The 7957-nt window shown below is 37.1% G+C and overlaps 1 pseudogene; it reads left to right on the top strand.

The window, feature by feature from the left end:
* Nucleotides 1-725: 725 nt before the first annotated feature.
* On the top strand, nucleotides 726-844 carry LOC120609570 (uncharacterized; annotated as a pseudogene).
* Nucleotides 845-7957: the final 7113 nt, after the last annotated feature.

Below are 7957 nucleotides of genomic sequence, written 5' to 3' on the forward strand. Positions count from 1 at the left end.
TTCTGGACAAAAGAAGTAAGAGTCCACTGGAAAGGAGGAGCCAAGGTGTTACAGTCAGACAATGCAGAATCGTTGTATGCTTTTCTCCAGCCATGTTCAGTTGTGAGGTTTAGTAAACTTGCGGGCTAGAGATAATCTAAGTTGGGATTTTTTCAAGTGAGTATATAAAGTGAGAAATTAGCAAGACAATGGAAAGTGCAAAGGAGTTATGACAATGATGGGCCATGAAATCCAAACTGCTCAAGAATCAGAATGAGGACACAGAAAGTAGGGAAATGAAGGCCTTTAACATAAGGAGAGAAAAGCAAAAGACTGAAGGTCTAGGCAAAGCGGAAAATGAGATATCACCATACACGTGTCAGAATGGCCGTCATCAAGAAATCAAAGACAGCAAGTGTTGGTGAGGATGTGGAGAAAAGGGAACCCTTGTGCACTGTTAATGGGATTGTAAATTAGTGCAGTCACTAGGGAAAACAGTAAGGAGATTCCTCAAAAAATTAAAAACAGAACTACCATAAGACCCAACAATTCCATTTCTGGGTATTTATCTGAAGAAAATAAAAACAATAATTCAAAAAGGTATGTGCACCTCTATGTTCATTGCAGCACTATTTACAATAGCCAAAATAGAAACAACCTACGTGTCGATAGATAGATGATTGGATAAAGAAGAAGCGGTACATATGTACAATGGAATATTACTCAGCTATAAAAAAAAGAATGAAGTCTACGGCCATACCACCCTGAACAAGACCAATCCCGTCTGATCTTGGAAGCTAAGCAGGGTCAGGCCTGATTAGTACTTGGATTGGAGACTACCTAGGAAGACCAGGTGCTATAGGCGTAAACAAATAAAAAACAAGAGATTATAAGCTGACAAGGTCCTCGCAATCTGTGAGGTCAACCAAGGGTTGCTTCGCCTAAAAAAATAAAAATTTAAAAAAATTTAAAAAAATAATAAAATAAAAAAAGAATGAAATCTCACCATTTATGACAACAACATGATTTCATTTATATGTAAAATCTAAAAAACTAAACAAACAAAACAGAAACTCATATATACAGAGAAAAAAATCGATGTTTGACAGAGGGGAGGGAGTGGGGGAGCGAAAAACGCTCAAGATAATGGAACTCTCATCTAGTTGAACATGAAAATCACTAATAGTTATGATGGGGTAATGTTAGGGAATGAAACAGTGAACAACAGCTACAATCTCCAAGGAACTAAGGAGTGACCCAAGGACAAGGTTGGCAGTGGGAATTCATATAGAAGTGGGAGGAAGAATCGTCTGGAATTAGCAGTTGGAAGCAGAGAGAGTATATAGCCTTATCCCAGCCCAGTGATGGGCTACAGGGTATGTAACATCACAGGGGAGCATGCATATTACAAATTTCATGTCGCGGAGACTACCCCATTCACAAGCAATTCCAAATTCTGGTAGAAAGAGTTATTTGGCCAACTCCTATAGCACCTGGTCTTTGTTGGTTACTCCTGATCCACATAATATTCCAGGGTGGCAGTCACAGTGGTCTACCATGGCTGTAGGGTTTGCTCCTGTTACTTTCTAGGCAGGAATAGGACTTTTAAATATACTTCCTAACTCCCTACCAAAGAAGAGTTGATTTCTAAAACAGCATTAACCTTTTTTTTTTTTTTTGTAGCCTTCTTCTTTTTCAAAATTCAGAACCAGCAATTCTCTGCTTATCTAAAAAGAGCTGAGTCAATGGTCAGGCAATGGTTCACACAGCTGAGTTTCAGCTGGACATCCTAACACCACTATCCATAATTATATTGCTACTCCACACACACAAACTTCTCAGCTTGAAATGAGCTCAGTAAGAAACTGCAGCAACTTACCTGGCACCGGCTCAGTTTATTGTTGTGCAAGCTATCCCGCTTGCCACAGAACATCTTGATTTGTGTTCACATTCTAATGCACTAATCTTCCTAATATCCCTTATATTTATTTATGACATAAATCAAATCTTACTCAGAACTAAGTTGTTGCTGTTTTTTTTTTTCCTCCAGCTCTCCTGCTGGGTGTATTTATGTTATGCTGTGTTGTGTTGCTACACTTGCTACAAATTTATCTGAGTTTCGACTTTTACTGCTGATTTAGCAAACATTTTATATTCTGCAATGAACTGTAAACATTTTTTTTCTGACAGATCCATTATGACAAGTGTTATAAACTCTTCACCGCAGACCGTATCTCTTCTATTGAGCTGCTCTTTATATCAATTTTACTATGCACAGAAAATGATGCTGGTAATATTGTACCTGTCTGAGCTCAACCAGGGAAATCAGTAAGTCCTGCAACATGGAGCATTTATATGCTTCGTTTTATTACATCTGTTTCTGTTTTATATAGCATGTTAGAGGGAATCAAATTTTAACAGTCATCAGATGAGCTGAAACTAGCCCATGAACTCCAACTTCTTTCCATTTAAAAGGTTGTGTATAAACATACAAAACATTTTTAAGTAGCTGGTAAAGCTTCTCATTTCCTATCAGGTCTAAAATATCATAATGTATGTATCAACATTAAACCCAGGTTACATCTAAGAATCAACATTAATCCCAAAGAATAATCTACATCCTGCTAAGCCATGTTCATATCCTTGTTTATTTTTTATGATGATGGTGGGGGCTATCTTTCATTTACCAGCAGTTTTCAATGAATAAGAATATAAAAATTCTACAAAAAAAAAAAAAAAAAAAACCAGTGAGGATAAAATAAGAAAAGAAACTCATGTGTTATGGGCTGAATTCTGTCCCTTTTCAAATTTCATATGTTGAAGACCTAAACCCCAGTATCTGAGAAAGCAACTCTATTGGAGGTGTGTTCTTTAAAGAGGTAATTAAGTTAAAATGAAAGCATTAGGTTTGGCCCTAACCCAGTATGACTGGTGTCCTTATAAGAAGAGGTGATTAGAACACACGGAGAAAGAAGACCATGCAAAAACACAGGGAAGGAAAGATGGCCATCTGCAAACCAAGGAAAAAAGACTCAGAAGAAACTAACTCTGCCCTTGATCTTGGACCACTACACTCCAGAGTTGTGAGAAACTAAATCTTTGTTATTTAAGCCATGCAATCTGTGATACTTTATTATGATAGCCCTAGCAAATTAATACACATTTATTATATCTAATTTTCATGGAAATTTTCATATGTTATTTCATTTAATTTCCACAATAATCCTGGGTGATGTATCTACCATCTTCATTTTTAAAGATGAATAAACCAAGGCTCAGAAAGATTAAGCAATTTACTCTGGGTCACCCAGCTCAATGTTAAAGAGCTATGGTTAAAATTCAGGTTGTTCTGACTCGAAATCCATGCCCTTTTCCCTTTACCTGTTGTCTCTTTTGTACATTTATCCATCTGTCCTGCTGGTACTATAATGTAATACACAATGAAATAAGATGGCAAGGAAGGCCAGCCATGTCTAGGTTACATGCAAATCTTCAAAGAAGTTTTACACCTGTTGTTAACTCTCCCATTCCTGATGAATGAGGCATGCATTTGTGAGATTTTATTTTTCCAATTAAAAAAAACAGCCCATTTATATCGAACCTAATTATTAATATTCATGGAATTGATTCTATCAAAGACTAGAAAACAGTATTCTTTTCGAAGAAGGCATTCTGGGTCGCAACACTGCATACCTTGAAAATACTTCTAGAGTTTCATTCTTCATTCCTTAACTTAAAATTGAACAAAGAGCTATTGACCACCTTCTGCATTTTGGGCACTATGTTTGGCACAAAGGAGGCAAAGCGGATAAGACAGACATAGTCCTCGCCCTTACACAGATTTCAGTATAATAACCACACTGACTTTGGTGGGGTTTGTTTGTTTGCTTGTGTTTGTTTTGCTGTTGTTTTTTAAGATGTCTCTTTTCTATCTAAACAGAAAGCCTCGAGGTCATGACTGTGCCTTGTTTGTCTTTGTGACTCCAATGCCTGGCAGAGTGCCTGGCACATATTAAGAGCTCAATAAATATTTTTAAATTGAATTGGGATTCCAAATTTATAGCTGATGAAGATGAATGAATACCCCGTTACTTGACAGGAGTTCAAGTGACATGCTGAAAACTGCTGATGGCAGCTCAGCCTTTGTGCACCACACATAAATACCAACCGTTCAAATGGTTCGTAAAGCTGTGCTAATGTGAAAAGATAATCTTAGACACCAGATCACTAATCGTTGCCTTCTTTTTCCTACTTTTCCCACTCCTATTTTTGTAACATAATGTGATTTTTATAACATTTTTACTTTGATTTAAAAACAAGAATTATAAATATAAAATGCACGAAATGTAATTTGGCTCATCTTTGTGTCATAACCTAGAGATAAACACTGTTATAATTCTAAAAATTTATCCTTTTAGTCTTCTGTGCCTATAATTATTATATATATATATTCTTTTACAGGTGGGAATCACACTATGCAGAAAGCTCTATAACATGCCTTATTCTCAAAAATATTTATTGAAAATATTGACCCATACCATCAAATATTCAATATGATTTAAAAGACCTGAACAGACTCAATAGATTTAATGGGTAGTAATTCTTTTTCATTCATTTATTCAGTGCTTATCTACTGCTTATCAGATAGTATGGTAGACAGCAGAGCTACAAAGATTATAAAGCTTAAGACCTACATTTAAAGGTTGCATGATAATCTTTGGATATTTTCTCTTCATTGTATAAAATTATCGAGCATTAATTTATTTCTTTGCCCATTATTAATTTTTTCCAGTAAATATTTTTTTTAACATAACATATGCTAACTCTTACACTTTCAACCCATTCTTTCACTCAAAATATTTACTGAGTATCTCATATATGCAAAGCTCTGTTCTAAGCAACGGGAAGATATCAGTAAACAAGACTGTTGACACTTCTGTTCTCACAGAGTTTATTTTTTAGTGGGGAAGACAGGGAAAATAAACAGGATAAATAAACAGGATAGAGAATGTAGACTGTTGTTTATGGTTAGGAGGTATGGAGGAAAATAAAACAGAGTGGGGGAATATAGACTTGTGGGTGGAGGATGCAGTTTTATGTAGGATAATGCGGCCAGGACAGACTTTACATATAAGGTAGCAGCTCAGATGTGACCTTAACAATGTGAGAGAGCCAATCCTTCAGATGTCTGAGTAAAGAGTTTCAGGCAGAAGAAAAAGCAAATGCAGACACAGCAAGGCAGGAACACAGGCCACGCTGGTTGGAGGAATGCTGAGGAGGCCTGTGTAACAAGAGTGGAGTGAGCACGGCATGGGACGATCGTAGAGAATGAGACCAGGGAGGTATAAGGGGACTGTAGGGTGTTGGAGCAGAAGATAAAATGGTGTTGGGAATTTCCAGAAGTTCTTTTCTAGATACCTTTATTTTGTCAGTGAAATTGGAATGAAAGTCGTCATTTGAAAGTGGGGAGGAAAAGAGGCAGGAGGAAACTAGCCTTTGAAGGACTGCAGAAAGGCAGCAAGATCACATTGTTGGAGAAGCAACTCCGTATCACGTCCTCAGTGGAGCGCTTCTTCTTGCCTTGGTCATTATCAGTGTGCTCTTCCCATTTAGGTCCACAGAACTTTGTGCATCACCCTTTCATTGCACTTACCACGTGTTATTGTAGGTAGTTTCTTGCAAGACTTTCTCCCTGATGGACTGTGAGCTCTTCAAAGGTTTCGGTAATGTTTGATTCACCAGAGTAACCACAGCACAGTTTTGAATGCACAGTAAATAACTACTAAATTTCTGTCGAATGAATATATTTGATGAAAGAATGTTCTTAATGACCTGTTTTTATTTCTTTTTTTTTTTTTTTTTTTTTTTTTGTCAAGGGTCTCAGCAACTAAGTCCAAGCATGAATACCAAGATTTGCTATCCAGTTTCATCGGAAAAATTTTGGACTTTGTTAGAATTATTTTTTTAGACTCTGGAATTACACATTTTTGTAAGCAGTAGCTTTTTTTTAATGCTTCCAGAGTTACGTGAAGATGTTAATTTGGCACAAAAAAAAACATGAACCTAGGGAAGGTTTAAGAAAATTAAGTCACCCATTTAGATTTAGTCTGTATAATCCAGGATATGGAAGACAAACAGTTTTACCCACATGGCAACTCCTGGTGGGTGATAGTGGCTGCATGTTTAAAAGAACTCAAGGGACTTACTTGGATTCAGAATGGAAGAGTGGCATCTTCGGTCAGGAATGCTTACCTTAGGTGTGATATTGATGGGCAGAGGCATGCCTGCCCTGAAATGCCAAATATGGATTAAGATATTGTTAGACTTTTCTGAAATCCAAGACAATGTTTGGTATCTTTTCGTTACTTAGTTATTCCACACTATTTATTGAGAACTCTGCTTACTGTGCTATAAACATCAATAAGAATACATCGATGAATAAGTCTGGATTCTTTATGTCCACTTATAGTGATGGAAGTGAAGCTATAAGTCTAATTGTAATACAATATGAGAGGGACTTCTTAGGGGAAGTTTAGAAACACATATAATGAGGGACCTAAATCAAAATTGGGAAAAACAAAGAATACTTGTCTGAAAAATTAACTTCCAATTTCCTATTCTGCATGTAAGGAGCTTAGAAGTTGCCACTCTGTTCTAACAATGAGATAAGCAGACTGAAAAATCAACAACTCTTCTCGGATCCATAAGAGAGGGGAGATACAGGGCAAACCACTGCCAAGATTGGAGAGATAGACAGGTGAATACGGGAAGTCATGGCTTACTGGAGCAGAGACTCAGGAGCAGAAACTGTGACAGGAACCAGTGTCAGGATGAGAAATTGGAACTGTGATTGACGAATTGCTAGAAGCTCACAGTGACAACTACGAGAGTTGTCCAGGGGGACTCAGTCACAGGAAGATCCCCACAATCTTTTGAGATTTACCTCTAGGGTCTCAACCAGGTATTCACAGTAAATATCTGAGAAAAATCCCCTTGTGCTTCCACCAGGAGTAGGAGAAAAGAAACCGTTTTTGCAATACACCAGAGTTCTGTTCTTTAAGAAAGCCTGAGGAAAAACTAGTTAACCAGAGCCTAACCTGCTGGAGTATCACCAAGCCTAATTTACCTTGGGGAATGGAAATATCCTACGCCTGCCTTCTCTATAGCCATCCTGTCTACCTAAGCGAAGAGGAAAACACTGAGAATCTCTTGGGAAGTTCACAGTCCAGAGGCATAGGCTCTCTAAAAGATTGAGACCTAATCACAGAACTATAGAATGCTTCCCTTTCTCCCTCACCACATCACTGAAGGACTGTTCATAGAAGTTCCCTTTATCCAGTATATCACATTCAGCAATCAAGAAAAAATACAAAGCATATCAAAAGAAGTAACTAGAAAATAATGAATAGAAATGAACTCCCGCTTGCCCCCAAAATAGAAGCATGGTTTCAACATAGATAAGAATGCTCTAGGCAGAAGAAAGACTATATTCAAAGGCCCCACGATAGGAAGGAACATGGTAGGTGAGAGGAGCTGAAAGAAGGCTGATAAGACGAGTTGGAAGCAAAGGAAAGAACAGTGTGAAAAACACTGCAGAGATAAGATTGAATTAGTAAAGTTGGATCTTATTTTAAGACCACTGCAAAGACTGAAAAGTTTAATAAGAAAAATGACAAAATTAATTATGCGTGTTAAAATTGCCATTCTGCCTACATTAAGCAGGATGAATTGTCAAGAACCAGGTCTGATGATAGGCAGACAAGTAAGAAGACATTGCAAATATCAGACAAGAGGTAATGGTGGCCTAGAATAAAATAATGTCAAAGAAGATGAAAATAAGTGAATGGAGCTGAGTGGTATTTATCAAACAAAATCAACAAAAATTAGTACATGATTAGAAGGTTGGTATTACAAGAGAAAGACACATGTCCCTTTGGTTACCTGTCTGGCAAACTAAATGGATTAAAATAACATCAAT

The sequence above is a fragment of the Pteropus medius genome, unplaced genomic scaffold, assembly GCF_902729225.1.
Source record: "Pteropus medius unplaced genomic scaffold, Ma_sr-lr_union100, whole genome shotgun sequence".
In the NCBI taxonomy this organism is placed as follows: Eukaryota; Metazoa; Chordata; class Mammalia; order Chiroptera; family Pteropodidae; genus Pteropus; species Pteropus medius.